This window comes from Urocampus carinirostris, chromosome 14 (assembly GCF_059441175.1).
Source record: "Urocampus carinirostris isolate Australia breed hairy pipefish chromosome 14, RoL_Ucar_1.0, whole genome shotgun sequence".
NCBI classification, from domain to species: domain Eukaryota; kingdom Metazoa; phylum Chordata; class Actinopteri; order Syngnathiformes; family Syngnathidae; genus Urocampus; species Urocampus carinirostris.
Window position 1 is genome coordinate 9253096 of NC_142362.1, and position 19284 is coordinate 9272379.

Sequence of the window (19284 nt, forward strand, 5' to 3'; positions counted from 1 at the left end):
TACGAATTGGGTTTTTCCTGTTATTCCCACTTTGAGGATCAACGTGCGTTTTTAGCACATATCCATGGATTTGGGATACACTAAATTGGAGAACGCCTAAGTTGTAGTTTTTTTTTTTTTTTTTGCTTATTTGCTTAACCCTCTTGTGTCATCTGAATTGTATTGGTGTAATAATAGTATGTGGTCGATGCAGACCTTCGAGACTTATTGTGATTAAGGGCTAAACAAATAAACATGACTTGACTTGACTTCCTGGACCCTGTTGTCTTAACATTTTTGGATGTTAGATACTGCGTATTTTGTATTGCTGAAAACACAAAAGTACTCAACCCTTCAATATAGTACTCATTGATATAAAATGTCAATTAGTATACAGCATACCTGTCAACCTGTACGTTTTTGCCATACAAAGTACGATTATTATGCATTTTAAGATGTGTACGACGTACAAGAAAATCTGTAAAAACGCAAATTGGTCAATTATGGGTACCATTCGGTATACACTGACTATGACGAAACGGCAAATCAATCAAATCAAACGGGTTCGCCGTGGTAGCCTCTATCCCAGTATCGTTTTTTTCGTTGCAAACGAAGCGAGCGGTTTGACGCTACTGTGCGCATGCATCTTCCGCCTCATGTGGTAGTTATGTAGTGAAAGGAAGTCCGTCTCTTTTTAGAGAACCGGCTTTTTTGGCTCAACTCGTTCAAGAGAGCCGTCTCTCAAACGGCTCACTTGCTTTGATGCATTATATTATGAATCATTATTGGTGTATGAAGAAGTTAAGAAAAAAAGGGAGTATAAAGGGAGAAAATGAAAAAAGACAGGTTCGTGGTGATCCCTTTAATCAGTATATTACCTACAGTAATTTAATGCAGAAAATGAATTCCTAATTTGGATAAGAAAATGTATTATTCTACTTAATTATATTTGCATGTATTTTTTCCTTCTACAGTGAACGTTCAAACTACTTAATTTTTTAACTATTTTTATAATTAACCTCATTCATGTCGAGCAACTCAGTATCTTGCAACAACATGTTAATTAACAATATATATGATATAACGAAACACATGTACAATATAACATGTTAAACTAGATAAATAAACACGTTTGAAAAAAAATATTATGTAAGATTATTTTGTATTTTGAAATGGAAAACATGACAGTTTGTAAGGGCATGGAGCCCTGGAGGTTGACAGGTATGCTATATGGACATGGCACATTATTATACAGACACTGCTACACTTATGAACGAGATAGGTTCCGGACCATCATTCATAAGTTGAATTTGTTGGTAAGTTGCTTCAGTGTTTTATTTTGTATGTAATGGCCGGATACAATCAGCGGGCTTCATCCAGCCCGCGGGCCGCCCGTTTCACACCCATCCTCTATCTTGATGAAATAATATTTTCTCATGACTCACAAGGTGTTTCTAACCCCAAAATTAGATTTCCAAGCTGTTTATAGGTAAATGTTTTTTTTTTTAGTTTAATGTGTGACAATTCGCCATTTTTATCAAATAAAGAATTAATATCACCCATGATGACACATTAGGTGGAAAACACCTGTAAGTGACTTGGCTAATGAGTGCTCAATTTGTGATATTTAATTTCATTTTTTTCCGGACTATTTGATGGAAGCGCCAACAAAATGATGATAAATCAAACGATGTAAGTCAAACTTGTGACTTTTTCATGTTCATGTTGAAGTTTTGGATTCTTAGCGTCTTGTGCTAACGGCTAACTTCGTAGCTAAGTACTGCTTGCTTGTACTTCTTATAGTGCTTTGGCTAGTTAGAATGCTACGCTAACGGCTAACTTAGCAGCTAACGAACTCCTTGCTTAACTCACGCAAATACGCGAGTTCATGCTGAAGTTTTGACTTGTTAGCTTGTTGTGCTAACGCCTAACTTTGTAGTCAACGAACTGTTTTATTTATTTTTGTTGTGAACAAAGTAATACAAGAGTTTAGGCGAAAGCTTTGGCTGGTTAGCTAGCTGTGCAAACGACTAAGTTGGTGGCTAACTGTCACTATTTGGTTTGGCTAAAGAAAATATTTCATTAAAGCTGGTGTACATTGTTTGAGGTTTTGTTAAAAAGTTAAAATTTATTATTTTCTCCATTCATTATATTGACTTTATTAAGTGTGTTAACGATCCCCAACTGAGTTCAAATGTCCCTTATGCTTTATTTTCCATTGCATTTTTATCAGAGCTGTTCGGGGCGGAACATATTAGGTTGGAGGAGTGCTGGCTAGAGACTTCAAGCTTGTTTCTGCAGTTTTTTTTTTTCTTTATTTTTGTCGGTGGCGAATAAAAATGGTGAAAGTAGGAAAAGGCCTGTTTCAAATAGAATCCAGATTCCAACCCAAACTCTCAAATAATAATAAGAGTGAATTCAAACGCAGGTGGTATGGTGGCTGACTGGTTAGCGCGTCCGTGGCACAGTTGTGAAGTCATGGGATCAAATCCAGCTACAAGCTTTTCCTGTGCAAAGTATTTTTCCCCTGCCTGCATGGGTTTCCTCCAGGCACTTTGATTTTCTCCCTCATTCCAAAAAAATGTCATGTCAAGTTAAATAGCCAGTCCAAATTGTCGCTACTGAGGATAGGCGGTGCAGATAATGGAAAGATGGTTTTCAGGCGCAATTAAGAAATCCATGTACTTGCACGCACATCATGAATAGGCTGCAATCATGACTAAGCCAGAAGATCGCAACAGACAGTGATAATGGTTTCAAATCCCGCACCTCACCTTTAAATAATCAAGCAACTCGTCATATTTTTTGTTTTTTTTGATCGCTCAAATGTGGGTATTCAAATTTTATTCATCAACTTATTTTCAAATTTTGATTCTGCTAAATATTATTGTCCCATTTGTCATTGGGTTAATGTTATGACGCACTTACAACTTAGGTCTTTTAAAATTTAGGCCAGTCTCAAAGCACTACCTTTAACATTTTTTTGCTTTTTCACCCTGACATTTTTTTCATCTTATTTTTATCTTTTAGGTCCTTATTATGTGTTTAACCTGGAGTGGTACATCCTTGAAATCCTTTGATTTTTTTTTTAAATTTTAATGTTGAGTTTTCAAGGAATGTCGTGCCTGAATTTTAGGTGAACTGATTGTCTCAATGTGGGAGGAAACCGGAGTGCCCGGAGGAAACCCACGCAAGCACGGGGAGAACATACAAACTCCGCACAGTATGGCCGGTAGCTGGATTTGAACCCACGCAGGAGGTTCCCACGACCTCAGAACTGTGCCGCACACGCGCTAACCACTGCGCCGCCGTGCTACCCTGAACTGATTGTATATGCTTGAAATTGTTGCTACGTTTTTAAACAAGTCTGCTTTTAAATGACCCCGACACTGGTCCCTGGGGGCTGTGCTTTGCCATTGCCTTTCTTCTTCCCTCATGATTATCTGCAGATGGCATTAGTTTGTACGACATGGTCCTATAAAGGGTCATCGCCCCCTAAGGGTCGCGTCTATTAGGATAGGTGCATGGTATAGCTAAAGAGGGCACAATGAATGTGTTTTAGTGCAAAGATTACGTATCAATTCTGGTCATTTATTATAGGCCATGCAAAAAATTAAGGTAGCATTTCCCAGTGGTAAATTGTAATTCAAAGAACTTCCTGCAACTGAAAGTATAAGCTACATGTTACTGTCATTTTTACCCAACACCTATATGGGGAGAGATAGGCCTCATACATATTTACAAATGTATTGTAACCGTATTTGCGATTAACTCAAAATCTAAAAATAATATGCATAATAAGTGTCTGAAACTCATGACAAAAAGTTAGCGGAGACCAGCGCAGACAACTCTGAAAAGTTGCCTGCCCAGCCATAAAGTTGGCTGCCCCATTTTTCACAACTTGAAACACAAATAAGACGACTCATCGCAAAAAAAAACCCATTGTTGCAAAGTAATAAGGATTGATAATCAGAATATATAACAGAACACTATAAAATTAAGTGTATTATAAATCTACATGGGCAGCACGGCGGCGCAGTGGTTAGCGCGTGTGCAGGCACAGTTCTAAGGTCTTTGGAACCTCCTGTGTGGGTTCAAATCCAGCTACCAGACTTCCTGTGCGGAGTTTGTATGTACTCCCCTTGCTTGCGTGGGCTTCCTCCGGGCACTCCGGTTTCCTCCCACATTCCAAAGACATGCATTTCAAGTGGATTGGCCGGTCCAAATTGTCCCTAGGTGTGAATGAGCGAGTGAGTTGTCTGTCCCTGTGTGCCCTGCGATTGGCTGGCAACCAGTTTAGGGTGTCCCCTGCCCACTGCCCGATGATTGCTGGGATGGGCTCCAGCACCCCCGCGATAGGGTGGTCCTTATTTTTCGACTTTTAAAATTTCATGCTCTGACCCCTTGAATATGTTCCAATATTTGGATTTCTAATGATCTCCTCATAGCATCCGACTCCGGTTTAGTCTCCATCCTCATCCTCCTAGACTTGAGCGCCGCCTTCGACACAATCTCTCACCCTATCCTCCTCAATAGACTCTCCTCCATTGGTCTCACCCATACTCCCCTCAGTTGGTTCCATTCCTATCTCACTGGCCGCACTCAGTTTGTCCAGCTGAAATCCTTCACCTCAAAGCCCTCCCTAGTCACCTCAGGTGTACCCCAGGGATCTGTCTTAGGTCCTCTTCTCTTCATCGTCTACCTCTTGCCTCTTGGTCATATCCTCCGCAAATTTAATATCCACTTTCACTGCTTTGCTGATGACACCCAACTCTACCTCTCCTGCAAACCAAACTCCATACTCCCACCTCCCTCCCTCACCTCTTGCCTTTCCGAACTCAAAACATGGTTCACAACAAACTTTCTTAAATTAAATGCCAATAAAACAGAATTCCTCCTTCTTGGCACCAAATCCACTTTATCCAAAGTAAACAACTTCTCTCTCAACATCGACAGCTCCTTAGTGTCCCCCTCCCCCCAGGTCAAGAGTCTGGGTGTCATCCTGGATAGCATGCTTACCTTCCACTCACATATCAACACCATCACCCGCACTGCTTATTTCCACCTCCGCAATATTACCAGACTCCGCCCTTCCCTCACCCCCCGCACTACTGCTATTCTCGTCCACAGTCTTGTCACATCCCGCCTTGACTACTGCAATGCTCTCCTCTTCGGCCTTCCCCAAAAGTCCCTCCATAAAATTCAGCTGGTTCAAAACGCCTCTGCTCGCATCATCACAAAAACATCTTCCCAGCAGCACATCACCCCCGTTCTCCAACAGCTACACTGGCTTCCTGTTCAGCATCGCATCAGCTACAAACTCATCTTATATACTGGACTGTCTCAGAAAATTAGAATATTGTGATAAAGTTCTTTATTTTCTGTAATGCAATTAAAAAAACAAAAATGTCATACATTCTGGATTCATTACACATTAACTGAACTATTTCAAGCCTTTTATTATTTGAATATTGCTGATTTTGGCTTACAGCTGAAAAAAACCCAAAAATCCTATCTCAAAATATTAGAATACTTCCTCAGACCAAGTAAAAAAATAATTTTATAACAGCAAAACTAAATCAAACATTTGAAAATGTCCATTGATGCACTCAGTACTTGGTTGGGAATCCTTTTGCACGGATTACTGCATCAATCCGGCGTGGCATGGAGGCAATCAGCCTGTGGCATTGCTGAGGTGTTATTGATGCCCAGGATGCTTCGATAGCGGCCTTCAGCTCATTTGCATTTGTAGGTCTGGTGTCTTTCATCTTCTTCTTAACTATACCCCACAAATTCTCGATGGGGTTCAGGTCAGGGGAATTAGCAGGCCAATCAAGGACAGTGAGGCCATGGTCAGTGCACCAGTTACTGGTGGTTTTGGCACTGTGGGCAGGTGCCAGATCATGCTGGAAAATGAAATCCTCATCTCCATAGAGCTTTTCAGCAGATGGAAGCATGTAGTGCTCTAAAATATCTTGGTACACAGTTGCATTTACTCTGGACTTGATGAAACACAGTGGACCAACACCAGCAGCTGACATGGCTCCCCAAACCATTGCTGACTGTGGGAACTTCACACTGGATTTCAAGCAACTTGGATTTTGCTCCTCTCCAGCCTTTCTCCAGACTCTGGCGCCTTGACTTCCAAATGAAATGCAAAACTTGCTTTCGTCTGAAAAGAGGACTTTGGACCACTCTGCAACTGTCCAGTGCTTCTTCTCCATAGCCCAAGTCAGACGCTTCTTCCGTTGTCTTGAGTTCAGAAGTGGCTTGACCATGGGAATACGGCTATTGTAGCCTATTTCCCAGACACGTCTGTGAACTGTGGCTTTTGATACCTGGACTCCAGCTTCAGCCCACTGTCTTTGAAGCTCCCCCAAATTCTGGAAGCGGCTCTTCTTCACAATTTTGTTAAGGCTGCGGTCATTTCTCTTGGTTGTGCAGCGTTTCCGGCCACATTTTTCCCTTCCAACAGACTTTTTGTGGATATGCTTTGAAACTGCACTCTGTGAACAGCCTGCTCTTTGAGAAATTTCTTTTTGTGTCTTACCCTCCTGATGGAGGGTATCAATGATGGTCCTCTGGACAGCAGACAGATCAGCAGTCTTCCCCATACTTTTGATTTAGTTTACTGAACCAAGCTGAGTGTTTTTAAGGCTCAGGAAACCCTCGCAAGGTGTTTCGAGTTAATTAGATGATTCAGGTGATTAGTTGAATAGCCTACTTGTATACTTTTTCATGATATTCTAATATTTTGAGATAGGATTTTTGAGTTTTCTTAAGCTGTAAGCCAAATTCAGCAATATTCAAATAATAAAAGGCTTGAAATAGTTCAGTTGATGTGTAATGAATCCAGAATGTATGACATTTTTGTTTTTTTAATTGCATTACAGAAAATAAAGAACTTTATCACAATATTCTAATTTTCTGAGACAGTCCAGTACATATATGGCCATTCACAACCTGGCTCCTCCTTACCTGTCCGACCTTCTCCAGGTGCACGTCCCCACTCGCTCCCTCAGATCCTCGTCCTCCCTCCGACTGTCAGTGCCCCCTGCCCATCTGAGCACCATGGGAGCCAGAGCCTTCAGTCGCGCTGCTCCCAAGCTTTGGAACAATCTACCTCCGGACCTCCAAAACTGCACACCTCTCTCCACTTTTAAGTCCCGTCTAAAAACACACCTGTTCAGGACTGCCTACAACACATAGCTTCTCCATTTCTTATGTTTTTATGATTTTATGTCTTGTTTTTATTTATTATTTCGTTTACAACTTTTTAAATTGTATTTTTTTTTTCTTTCATTGTTTGTACAGTGTCCTTGGGTGGCCTGAAAGGCGCTTTTAAATAAAATGCATTATTATTATTATTATTAATATATACAAAACGTAATTAGGCAAAGTTTCATCAAAATCAAAGGATATTTAGAGGTCGCTCAAGGCCTCTGAAATTTTGGTATGAAAAATAAGGATTTTTCGCACATTATATCAGACCTAGTGTACAAAGTTACTTGTAACTTTTCTTGTGTTACAATTATAAGCAATGGACTGAAATTGGATGTTCTAAAACGCCGTACACATAGGGTTAAGATTTCCGTTTTTTCTCGAAAATTGCCAAAATTTTACCATTTTGGGAAATTTCAAAGTCGTTGAGCTACCTCTAAATATTATCCAAATTGTTCAAAATTGCACACAGTGTGTTTTTATCGATATAAGAACACATGCGGGGGGTCAGAGCCCAATATTTAAAAAAAAAATTTTTCGACCCCCATTAAGGACCACCCTACCCCGCGACCCTACTGAGGATAAGCGGTGCAGCTAATGAGATGAGATGAGATAAATCTACTCATAACATTCATTGCATGTATGTGACATCGCTATTTTTCCATCTGCCTGTATTTACTCACTTTTTATTCATGCAATGTTTGTGTTGTGTCGTCTGCTACAAGCCATGTGAACTCCCCTTTCCACGATACTTTTAATGTACGTTTACGTTTAGTAGCGTTTTAAATTTTGTTAGCTTCTTTTGAATATTTCTGCTGAGGCTGAGGTTTTGGCTTGATTCCTGGTAAGGATATGTCGGCGTGTGTTTCCTCATGCGTGAGAAGATAAGCAGGACATTGTGGTTCAGCCTTTAAACATATTTATTCCTCAACAGCCAACAAACTACAATTGGGTCCATTCAATGCAACATAGTGATCAAGAATTAGCAAAACGATAAATGGTGTGTGCGTAATGACATCACACAATGGAAAACGTCTTACCGCAATACCACGAATGAGTGCTATTAAATTGACAAATCTTAACAATTCCTAACCACTTCTCCATTTTTCTTGTGTTCTCTGTGCGTCTACTTTGGAAAATGATATGCAAATACATGACCTTATAACGCTCGGGAAAATCTGGAAGCACGAAGTTATTTGCTGCAGGCTTCTGATTGGCTGCCGAGTATGCAAATTGCCAAACGAACAGAAATTCCGAAATTTCCAAAACGAACGAAGATTTAGAAATCCAAATAAAAAGTTTTATTAGTTAAAAAAAAAAAAAAGGACGTTTTGTAAGTTGTACGCCCGACTTAAAAGATTCACGCCCGGGGCATCCGGGCAGGCGTTATTTAAGACGCTGATGAGATTAAAATCACATGTGTCCTTAGGGGTGCGGCACCCAGTATTTTCAGGCATCACGTTGAGGACTGTCGGATTTGATCTTTTTTTTGTAAAGATTTGGTTAATAATAATATAATATTATCTTTTTCTTTTAGCCCTGCATTGACAGAACGACCAAAGACGGTAACAGTTCTTACGGACAGCAATTAAGACTCAGCCACTCTACTTCAGTACACCCAAACTACGGAGAACTTGAGATGGACCAGGCCGGCCTAATGTTCAGTTCACCGCTTCCTTGAGGCATGGTGAAGTTTCGCCATGTAGAGAAGGGACGCTGCATGCCTAAAAGACTCCAGTCCGTGAGTAATTTTCTCACTTGCCTTTGAACTTAATCCTTTCAGTAGCGGCTCCAGCCTTCGGGGTCCGACAGTCATATTGGATATATGAATACCGAGAAATATGCATAAAACTGCGTATTGTAGAATCAAAGGCCGGCTCCCCCTATTTGGTTTTACCTGGCTCCGGAGAGTGATTGGAATTCATGGGAAATGGTCAATAGAGGTGAACGCACGTCCCCCATTCTCCTAGTATGAAAGATGCACAATATAAAGGAGAATCTCTTTGACAGTTTAAGTGCCAAGGAAAGGAACGAGACATGAAAGGAATCTCTTGGTGACAGTCCTATATCGACAAATTAGTACTATTAATTTACGCTGGTGGTCTCATACAGAGACAAATGTAATAGCTACTCAAAAGATTCTCATAAGAGCCATTGCAAAAGTGATATTCAAGTGTTCCTTTTGTTTATCCCTGCAAAGTGTAGCTCATTTAAAAAAAAGTCAAAGTACTGTTTATGAAAACGTCAAAACGCGAACTAATAGTTTGAATTGATAACTACTTTTATTTACCATTACTACTGGACTACAGAGCCAATGGCTTTTTTCAAGACACAAGAAGAGGGATGGGTGCTACAGGCTGTACTTGCCCAAGACCAGGGTTTGGTAGGGTTACTTTAACTGGATTACTTTCAATTACTTTTGGATTACTCCAATACCAAATATGCTAATAAAAGAGAAAAGAAACTAAATATGAATAAAATGATGACTCACAACACGTGGTAAACTTTCTCTCCTGGCTTTGATTTCTTTGATCTCCGGCAAAACTAACATACAATGCAAAAGAAACAAAATGAAAATAAATCCAAACAGCTTGCCAACATCATTTTTGCCGTTCCATGTATTCCGTTACTCCCCAAGCCTGCACAAAATTCATATTTAGTTTATTTTGTCTTTTATTAGCATATTTGGTATTGGATTAATCCAAAAGTAATTGAAAGTAATCCAGTTAAAGTAACCCTACCCCACCCTGCCCAAGACACACCACAGGAAATGGTGCCCCTACAACCATAGCAGTTAAGGGATCAAAAACCCACCACATTGTGTAAACACGCACACAAAAATCTTCTTGTCTGGGACATATGAATGGTTCATTGTAGAAATAGATACTTAATATAATTTGGATTTTTGACTGTCACACAATTCAGTTTCATTCAAATTTTTACAAGCGATTATTCTTTCAATTTTGTTTCGTGTGATTCATTTTTATACTTTACAGATGAACAGAATTACATATCGAAATGGATGAAATGATCTACTCCAGATCACTTTGGAACACAAAATTACACAATTTTATCTGTTTGTTCAATTTGATTTTTATTTTATTTTGCTAATACACAATATTTTTCTTTGAGTTATTTGTGATGCAGTGAATAACTGCTCTAAAACTAATTATGGATGGATGGAATCCTATTTTAATAGTCTTGTTTTTTTTTCTAAGGATGTAAGATTAGCTGGCCCTTGTGTTGAGGTTAAAGGTTTTTGCCCTGCATTTGGATGGATTGGCCCGCAGTATTTACGACAACCTTTCATTTGGTTAGAGATCACGAAGCATCAAAGCAGATTTACTCAGCTTCTGTGGCGTAAATAACTCCCCCCGATCTCTCCACGTCTCTGGTATCAACCGGCAGTGCATTAGCTCGGAAGACTTTATCGACAGAGCCGACGTTCGGGTCTTTAATTAAAAGCCCTCGCGCTCAGATGGACGCGCATCACCGAGGCCTCATCTTCAAAAGGCCGGATCGGCTGCGTTCGTGTGAACCTTGCGGAAGCGTCTTGTGATTTGTGTACACAAATCGTTTTAATGTCAGGCCAACATGTCTTAGAATCTGCAATATCCGTTGTTATTAGGGAATTTAGGACTTTGTTGAGATAATCTTTATAAAAGTTAATGATTTTAAAATGACTTTCATATTCAGCCCTTAAAATTCTCCTTAATCAAAATATAAACATGTTCAACTCAAAATAACTTTAAAAGCACATATTCAGTACACACATCCTTTTATTTACCTTTTTAGTAATAGTTCTACATCCCTCATTTGTTTGAGATTGATATCACTAATAATCATTTTGTATTATTCATCATCCAATATCATTGTGCATGTATTCATTTTTAATTTGATATTTTTGCATTTGCATGCAAATGATCAGTTATATAATCAGGCATGAAAACCTCTCACCTTCAGGAGAAATTCACTGTTAAAACGTGGCTCGTATAGATCCGAGGAGAAAATGTTTCGAAATCAGTAGGGGGTAGAAATGTGATAAATATTTGTGAATATAAAAAATATACACGATTGGACTAATGTTATATTTGTGACAGCCCTACACTCCCCCCAAAATACTTTTCTTAAATTCATGTCAAAATCCATTTAAGTTATATTTATTAGACTGGGAGCACATGCAAATGGCAGAGTATCAACAAATAACACAAGCTGTGAAATAATCATACATGCTTACCTGTTGACATTAAAAAGCCATAATCGTAACCGCATACTCCATTGTTACGCTTGAAAAACTATCCTTCTCCGAGAATATAAAAAACATGTGTTTGTTTAAAACTGGGAGTGGCAATTTTTTTCACAAAATGGAATTCTACTAAGATCGTTGGAGGTTTTTTTCTTGTGTGTGTCTTATTTTGAAAAAAAAACAACAAAAAAAAAAAACTACAGTATTTTCTAAGGGGGCAAAAAGTTGCTGTCCAACGCATATAACAGTAATGTTGATGAGTATGGATAATTGCAACAGGCATTGAAACACAACGTACTAATCCCCGTTTGGCCCAAATTGAAAAAAACTACAGAACTACTAAAGAAGAAGCATTTGATTACCGGTAAATTTGAATATGGAGGGATCATAACTTACAAAAGAGTAGCCATGCTTCTTTTGTTCGATGTATTGACTTTTTCATCTCAAGTACATTCTAAGAAAATGGAGTATGAAGTTCAAATATGTTGAAAATTAAAAAATGGCTCTCAGATAATAGAAAAATAAGATTAGGAAGATATATTTTGTCATCAGAGGTCAATTTGGTCAACCACATTTGTTCTGCTTTCCTCAATAAGCAACCATGGAAACCTGCCTACATTGCGTATGTGACTCCAGGTGGCTCACATTAATTGCTTGAAACATGTGCATACCTTGACCAAGCTGCTCTTTGTACAATCCTTGAGCCATATTAATCATCTATTTAGTCTGTGTTTGGTTTGTGCTCCTGCTCAGTAGAGGTTCATTGATTTATTAAGCGGTCAGCCTGCTCCGAGACAAGGATAGCTGATTGCTGCCATTTTTTTTTTGTAGGTCAAGGTGACATCAATATTCCACTAAATGCTTCAAAAGAATGCCTTTTTTCCCATAACCTTTACTTTATTCTTCAAACAACTTCCGTGCACTCATCTAGAAAAATAGATACTTCCTGTTATTACACCATCCCCTGATCTAAAACCTACTTGAGGGTAAGGAAAAACTCAAAAACCTCATTATGTAATCCCCCTTCCAGGATGACCAGGCTGCAATGGATGTTGCAAAGGCATCACCAACAATACACAAACATCAGCAACATGAAATAAGTCATTCATAAGCTTTGTAATATACTTGTGTTTTAAGCCTAGATTTAAACAGTTCCACTGAGGTTGCAGATTGAATCTCAGAGGGCAGAGCATTTCACTAGGATGTCAGAATCTGCTACCGAGACAGTATCTTGATACTGTACTGAGTGTAGTGGTAGATTATTGCTCTGCTGTCTAGCTGCCAAAGTTGTTCTATATGGTGCCAGGCTGCTACGTACTGAGGTGGCACTTATGAATTTAATCTGCAATTTGTGCTTTACTTAAAGTTGGTAAAAGACTGGGCCCAAAATGTTTCTTTGTATAGGTGACTTGTAGATTGCAATCTGCTGCCGAGACGGTATCTGGTTATTGCATATATAAGTGTATTGGTAGATTGCTGTGCAAGCTGACTGCCAATCAGCATTAGCTCAGGAGGTAGAGCGCTCGTCTTGGGATCAAGGGATCCCAGTTCGAATCCCGGCTTGTCCGTGTTACATGACAAAGTGTCCTTGGGTAAGACACTGAACCCCTAATACCCCCAATAAGCAGGTTAGCGCCTTACATGGCTGCAAGGCCGCTATTGGGAAATGTGGAGCACATTGTAAAGCGCTTTGGTAAGTCATTGACTTGAAAAGCGCTATATAAATGCAGATCATTTCATTTCAATGTTGTTTTATGGCTTGCTGGGCTGCCACGTACCGCGATGGCAGGCATAGAATTAAAAAAAAAAAAAGAGGATCCACTGGAAAAATGCTGGCCTTGGTCTTGGTACGGGTGGACCTAAGTTGAGCAGGTCATTCATCTGCTGTTATCTTTATATAAACAATACTGTAATCACTTTTCAAGTTAATTAACAATTACTGACAATATATATATATTTGTTAATATTTTAATTAATTTATTTGGATTATGATTGTTTCAAGTATTAAGTCATTTTCTTTAATTTACGGTTTTTACAGTCTATATTGTGTCCATCTAGTGGTACTCTTCAGTTCAGGCTACAGAATTTTGAAGTTCAACTGTTTAGGTTCACACAAATAGTCATTTTAAATTCCATGCATCACCTGGCTTTTGACTAATGATTTACCACTCTTCATGAATTGCGTCAGTCTATGAAATATAATGTTATGGCTCCTATGGGGCTTGGTGATCAATTGCGCCAAAAGGAGTGAAAAGCGCCGGCAATTTGCAGTGCTGTTATCCGTCCGTAATTATAGTTTTTGGTTTTGTGTGATGGTTGACAGCACATTATCCTCCCCGCCATTTTCATGAGCGTGGTTGGATGGGTGAGCGGCCCATCTTTATTTGCCTGTCTTTGGGCTTGACCTTAATGCTTTTTTGTGTTTGTTTTTTCGCTAACCAGAGGCATGGATAAAGTGCTCACTTAGAGGAAATGACGGGCTAATAGTGTTTAATGAGCTGTTTTGCCATCACGTTGCCCTCCCAAGCTTGTTTGCAGGGCAAAGCTGTGTGACACGGCCCATCTGCAACCCCCGCCTAGCGCGTCGTGAGTGTTGAGCTCTGTTTTCGTGTGCGAGTGTGTGTGTTTGTGCACGTAAAGCCTCTGATCAGAGTCAGTCAAACATAAAAAAAAAATGAAAGGCGATGTTTAGTAGTCTGTCGGCACCCCGTTCCAGCCTGTTTTTATCCTACCTTGTACAATAGCAGCCTTTGTCTGTTATGAGGCATTCCTTTACACTTTTTAATACAAAAGTCATACTTGCCATTTAACAACAATATGACAAAGAAAATGTCTAATGTTTTCAAAAAACAGTATTATTGGTTGGTGTTGATGCTCACATCTTACCAAGTGAATTGCTGGTTCTTCCACATGCCTCTGGGGACCAGGAAAGGCAGTGGCTCTCAGGTTTTTATTAAGTAAGGTTTTCTTTTTCTACTCCCGCTAACCAGCAACAGGCATTTTCTGTTTAGGCTTAGAGTTTGTACGGGTTCTTGGAATCCTTGAATATGACTGAATTTTAATGAGGTTTTCAAGAATTGAAAAGTGTTTAAATTTTGGGTGAATTGTTTGGTAATGATTGAAATTGTTGCCATCTTCCTCAAAAAGTCTGCGTAAAAATGGTGGAGATACTGCTCCCTGGTGGCTTTGCTTTGCCATTGCATTACTTCTTCCCTTGTGATTAATTGCAGATGGCATTAGTTTGTACGGCCTTGTCCTATGAATGGTTATCGCCCCCTAATGGTTGCGCCTAGGAGGACAGGTGCATGCTAAACTTAAACAGGGCCCTATGAAATGTGTATTAGTGCAAGGATTACGTATTGATTATGGACATTTATTATGGGGGATGCAAAAATCTAAGATGGCATTTCCCAGTGGTAAATTGTATTTCAAAGAACTCCCTGAATTTTAAAATGTAAGCTACATATTACCGACATTTTCACCCACAAATGGGGAGGGATTTGTTTCAATTACAAATATTTTCATGATTTACTTGATCATCATTTGTAAATCGCAGATATATTTGTGGCTCTGAAAAATCCATGATTCACCCAGAATATTTTATTTTCGTGGTACTGGAGAAATAGGAAAAATTGCTTGAAAGTCCTTTAAAAGTGCTTGAATTTGGCCATGAAAAAGGTGTACCAACCATCGTCTTAAAGACATGTTTATATGACCTTTTAAGCATTAACAGTGTCCTGTATGTACTGTATTTGGTATTTCTGTAAAACAATAATAATAAATGAACAATGATTTAATCCATAGAATTATTATGACTTAAATGTCCTCCTTTGACTGTAAAAAATAGTGATGGCAAAATGAAGCCCCATTAAGCAGTGAAGAGTGAAGAGAAATGCTTCACGCACACGTAGGGGCTTCAAGACTGTTCATTACCTCAGGTACGCCATTATGTGAATGGAAAAAACTATAACATGCTTCTGTAAAATACGCTCCGAATACAGATTCAAGTCAAGTCAAGTCATTTTTATTTGTATAGCCCTAAATCACGAAGAGTCTCAAAGGGCTTCACAGATTGTTACACTATATTACACAAACTATTTTCAACCGACAAGAGGAGTAGGTTATTCATATGCAATGGAGTAGAAGTGAGTTTTAAGTTTAGATTTAAACATTTCCACTGAGGTTGCAGATCGAATCTCAGGGGGAAGAGCATTCCACAGCACCGGTGCCCGGATGGAGAACGCTCTCGAACCAGCAGAAGACTTTTTTGCTCTCGGGATCATCAGAAGACCAGCACTCTCAGATCGTAGGCTTCGGACCGGGACATAGTGGCAGATCAGATCTGAAAGATAAGAGGGAGCAAGTCCATGTATGATTTTGTACAATACTAAGAGAACTTTGAAGTCACATCTTTGGCTAACTGGGAGCCAATGCAGGTTAGCCAAAATCGGTGTTATGTGATCGTACTTTTTTGTCCTGGTTAAGAGCCTCGCTGCGGCATTTTGTACTAGCTGAAGAGACTTGATTCTGGACTTCGGGAGACCGGAGAGTAGTGCATTGCAGTAATCGAGACGGGAGGTAACAAATGCATGAATTATTGTTTCCGCATCAGACTGAGACAGTATTGAACGGATTTTAGCAATGTTGCGAAGCTGGAAGAAGGCAGTTCTAGTAATTTGCTTTACATGCATCTCAAAGGATAGATCAGGGTCAAATATGACACCTAAATTTTTAACTGAGTCACTCTGTGTGATGTGACATTTGTCAATGTTCACAGCAGTTTTTGAGAATAAGTCCCGGCATTTAGAAGGACCAATGACTAACATTTCAGTCTTTTCAGAGTTAAGACGCAAGAAATTGAGTGACATCCACTCTTTTATCTCAGTGAGACAGGCCTCCAAATTTCCACAGTTTAGTGTGGAAGATTCCTCCAACGGAAGATATAGTTGAGTGTCGTCTGCATAGCAATGGAAGCTGATATTGTACTTGCGAATAATATCACCTAATGGAAGCATGTAAATGTTGAAAAGTAGGGGGCCGAGCACTGAACCCTGCGGAACACCGCAGGTAACATTAAAGGGCTCAGATGTCGTTTCACCATATTTAACACAGTGCGTCCTATCTGAGAGGTAGGATTTGAACCACGAGAGGACAGCTCCTGAGAGACCAATCCATTTTTCCAACCGTTCTAGTAGGATATTGTGGCGCACTGTGTCAAAAGCAGCACTAAGATCCAGCAGCAGCAAAAGTGATGAAGCGCCAGAATCCATTGACATTAGGAGATCATTTGTTACCTTGATCAGAGCTGTCTCAGTAGAGTGGTTAGCCCTGAATCCTGATTGCATGGATTCAAAAAGGTTATTCTCGGATATGAAAGCATTCAGCTGCTGTGCCACTACTCTTTCGAGTACTTTAGAGAGGAAAGGTAGGTTTGACACAGGTCTGTAATTACTTAATATTTCTGGATCAAGGTTGGGTCGTTTCAGTGTGGGTTTAATAACGGCGGACTTAAAAGCTGCTGGAACTACACCTGAGGAGAGTGATGTATTTATAATATTTAGAACTGAAGGCCCAAGGACGCTAAAAAGACTTTTAATAAGTGAACCTGGGAGCGGGTCGAACTGGCAAGTTGTCGGTTTGGCCGCATTCACCACTTGTTTGAGATCATCAAGTGACAGTTCACTAAAACCGGCCATTTTCCCAGGGCAGCCACCCTGTCGTGCATCTGTAAATTTCAGTCCTTTAATACGTGTGGTACTAACAATATCTTTTGCAATTTCTTCCTGTATGCATTGAATCTTCTTAGTGAAGAAGACCATTAACTCCTGAGCAGAGTGTGTCGAACTGTCTGCGATAGGCTGTTGCCTTGTAAGCGATGCTACAGTGTCAAAAAGGGCTTTGGGGTTGTTCTTTTGAGACGCAATCACCTTCGAAAGGTAGGCCGATTTTGCAGAGGCAAGGGCCGCTTTATACTTTAACAAGCTGTCACACCAGGTTTGATGGAAAACCTCAAGCTTGGTAGCGCGCCATTTTCTCTCCCATTTCCTGCATTCTTTTTTAAGGGTTCTAGTTTCATCAGTAAACCAAGGTGTGCGTCTTTTAGGACGTGATTTTAGTTTTATGGGCGCTATTGAATCCAGCACACTAGTCAGGGTGGTATTGAACTCATTCATGAGTGAGTCAATCGAGCCATTGTATTTAGGAAAGGACGCAACTGCTCCAGGAAGGAGTTCAAAGAGCTCAGAAACTGTGCCAGTGCTTATATTGCGTCCGCTAAATCCCTCATCTTTATTAACTCTACATTTAGTTAGCACCTCAAATGTCACTAAATAATGATCAGAGATAACAGTAGTACACGGTAGCACCATAATGTTTGAGGTTAAAACTCCTCGAGTCAGAATCAAGTCTAGCGTGTTCCCATTTTTATGGGTTGGCGAGTCAACCAGTTGAGTAAAACCAAATGCATCAATTAGAGAACTAAACGCAATAGTAAGTGAACTGTGTGGGGAGTTCATATGAATGTTAAAGTCTCCCATAATTATAATTTTGTCTGCATAGGTTACTAGTTCAGACAAAAGTTCAGCAAATTCGTCTAAGAAAGTTGTGTATGGCCCAGGTGCACGATAGATAGTTATTACATCAATTGACAATTGAGGGGACCGCATCACAAGAGCCTCAAACGTTTTGTAATTATTAGAGGTACGTGTATTAAATTTGAGCGATTTTTCAGAGATTAGCGCAACACCACCACCTCTTTTCAGCGTGCGTGCTATATGACTACTCTCGTAGTCTGGGGGAGAGGCATAATTTAGAGCTAAGTGCTCATCCGGGCGTAACCACGTTTCACAAAGACCCATACAGTTAAGTTTATAATCACGAATAATGTTATCAACAAGTAAAGCTTTTGGAGCAAGCGATCTAATATTTAACAGACCAAATTTCAGTTTTGCTGAATCATTTGACTTAGCTGAACTCTTTGTAGTCTTTGTCGAGATCTTCAAAAGCTCCCGGCGTTGTGGCCGTTCGTGAGCGCTGAGTTTAAAGCGTCGGTTGTCCGGCGAGGAATGAATGGTGGAATTAGTTACATCCTCGCGTCCATCCTCGCGTCCATCTTGCTGCTTGGACTTCACACGCTTCACACATCTACCTGCACGGCAACCACGTTTCTGTTTTCTTTCTTTACGGGGCCGCCGCCGTCGTTTATTAAGAGGAATAGCTGTCCACAAGGATGCCGGGTCTCTTTGAAGTTCGCTCGGTATATCATAGGCGTTATAAAAAGTGCCCGAAAAGTCGAAATTTAGACGCCCACCCAACCGAATAAGTTCGTCCCTACTGTAAGTGTTTTTGGCCACACATGTGTCCAAAAGTGAAAGCAAAAAAGACAAGAGAACGGCAATAAATAGAAGATTAGCTGGACGAGCCGCAAGCATGTATCCATGCGCCGCCATGTTGGATTCTCAATAAATTATATATCTGAATAATGCATTAAAAGAGTAACACAGTGAGTGTATCATGAATCTTTTGTGTTTGTGCTTATGCAACAAGTGAAAAAAGGAGGTAAAATAAGGTGCTTATTCATTTTTATTTAAAAACAATATTTTTTCCTAAGTTCTCGGATCCAGGCGTTTTTTTTCCCCAGAGCTTTTCACCTGCTTTTGGAAAAATGAAACTATTTGACTTGAAGCAGAGGGGCATAGATGTGTAATATCAAGTTTGTATACAATTGGAAGTGCATATTTCTGTAATTCCCAGTACTGTACTGAAGGGGACTTTCAACTCTGGGGGGCGTTTCTTTGCAGCTTTTATTGCAAACCACACTCAAAGTTAGCGAATCATTT

At 39.8% G+C, this 19284-nt stretch overlaps 1 protein-coding gene across 1 annotated transcript in view; it reads left to right on the forward strand.

Moving 5' to 3' along the window:
• Positions 1 to 1481: 1481 nt before the first annotated feature.
• Positions 1482 to 19284, forward strand: part of asic4a (acid sensing ion channel subunit family member 4a) — a 413457-nt gene continuing 395654 nt past the window's right edge. Inside the window, exons 1-2 of the mRNA XM_088352525.1 lie at positions 1482 to 1671; positions 8738 to 8941. The gene's annotated coding sequence lies outside the window, so the exon portion shown is untranslated. The remainder of the gene's footprint in view (positions 1672 to 8737; positions 8942 to 19284) is intronic.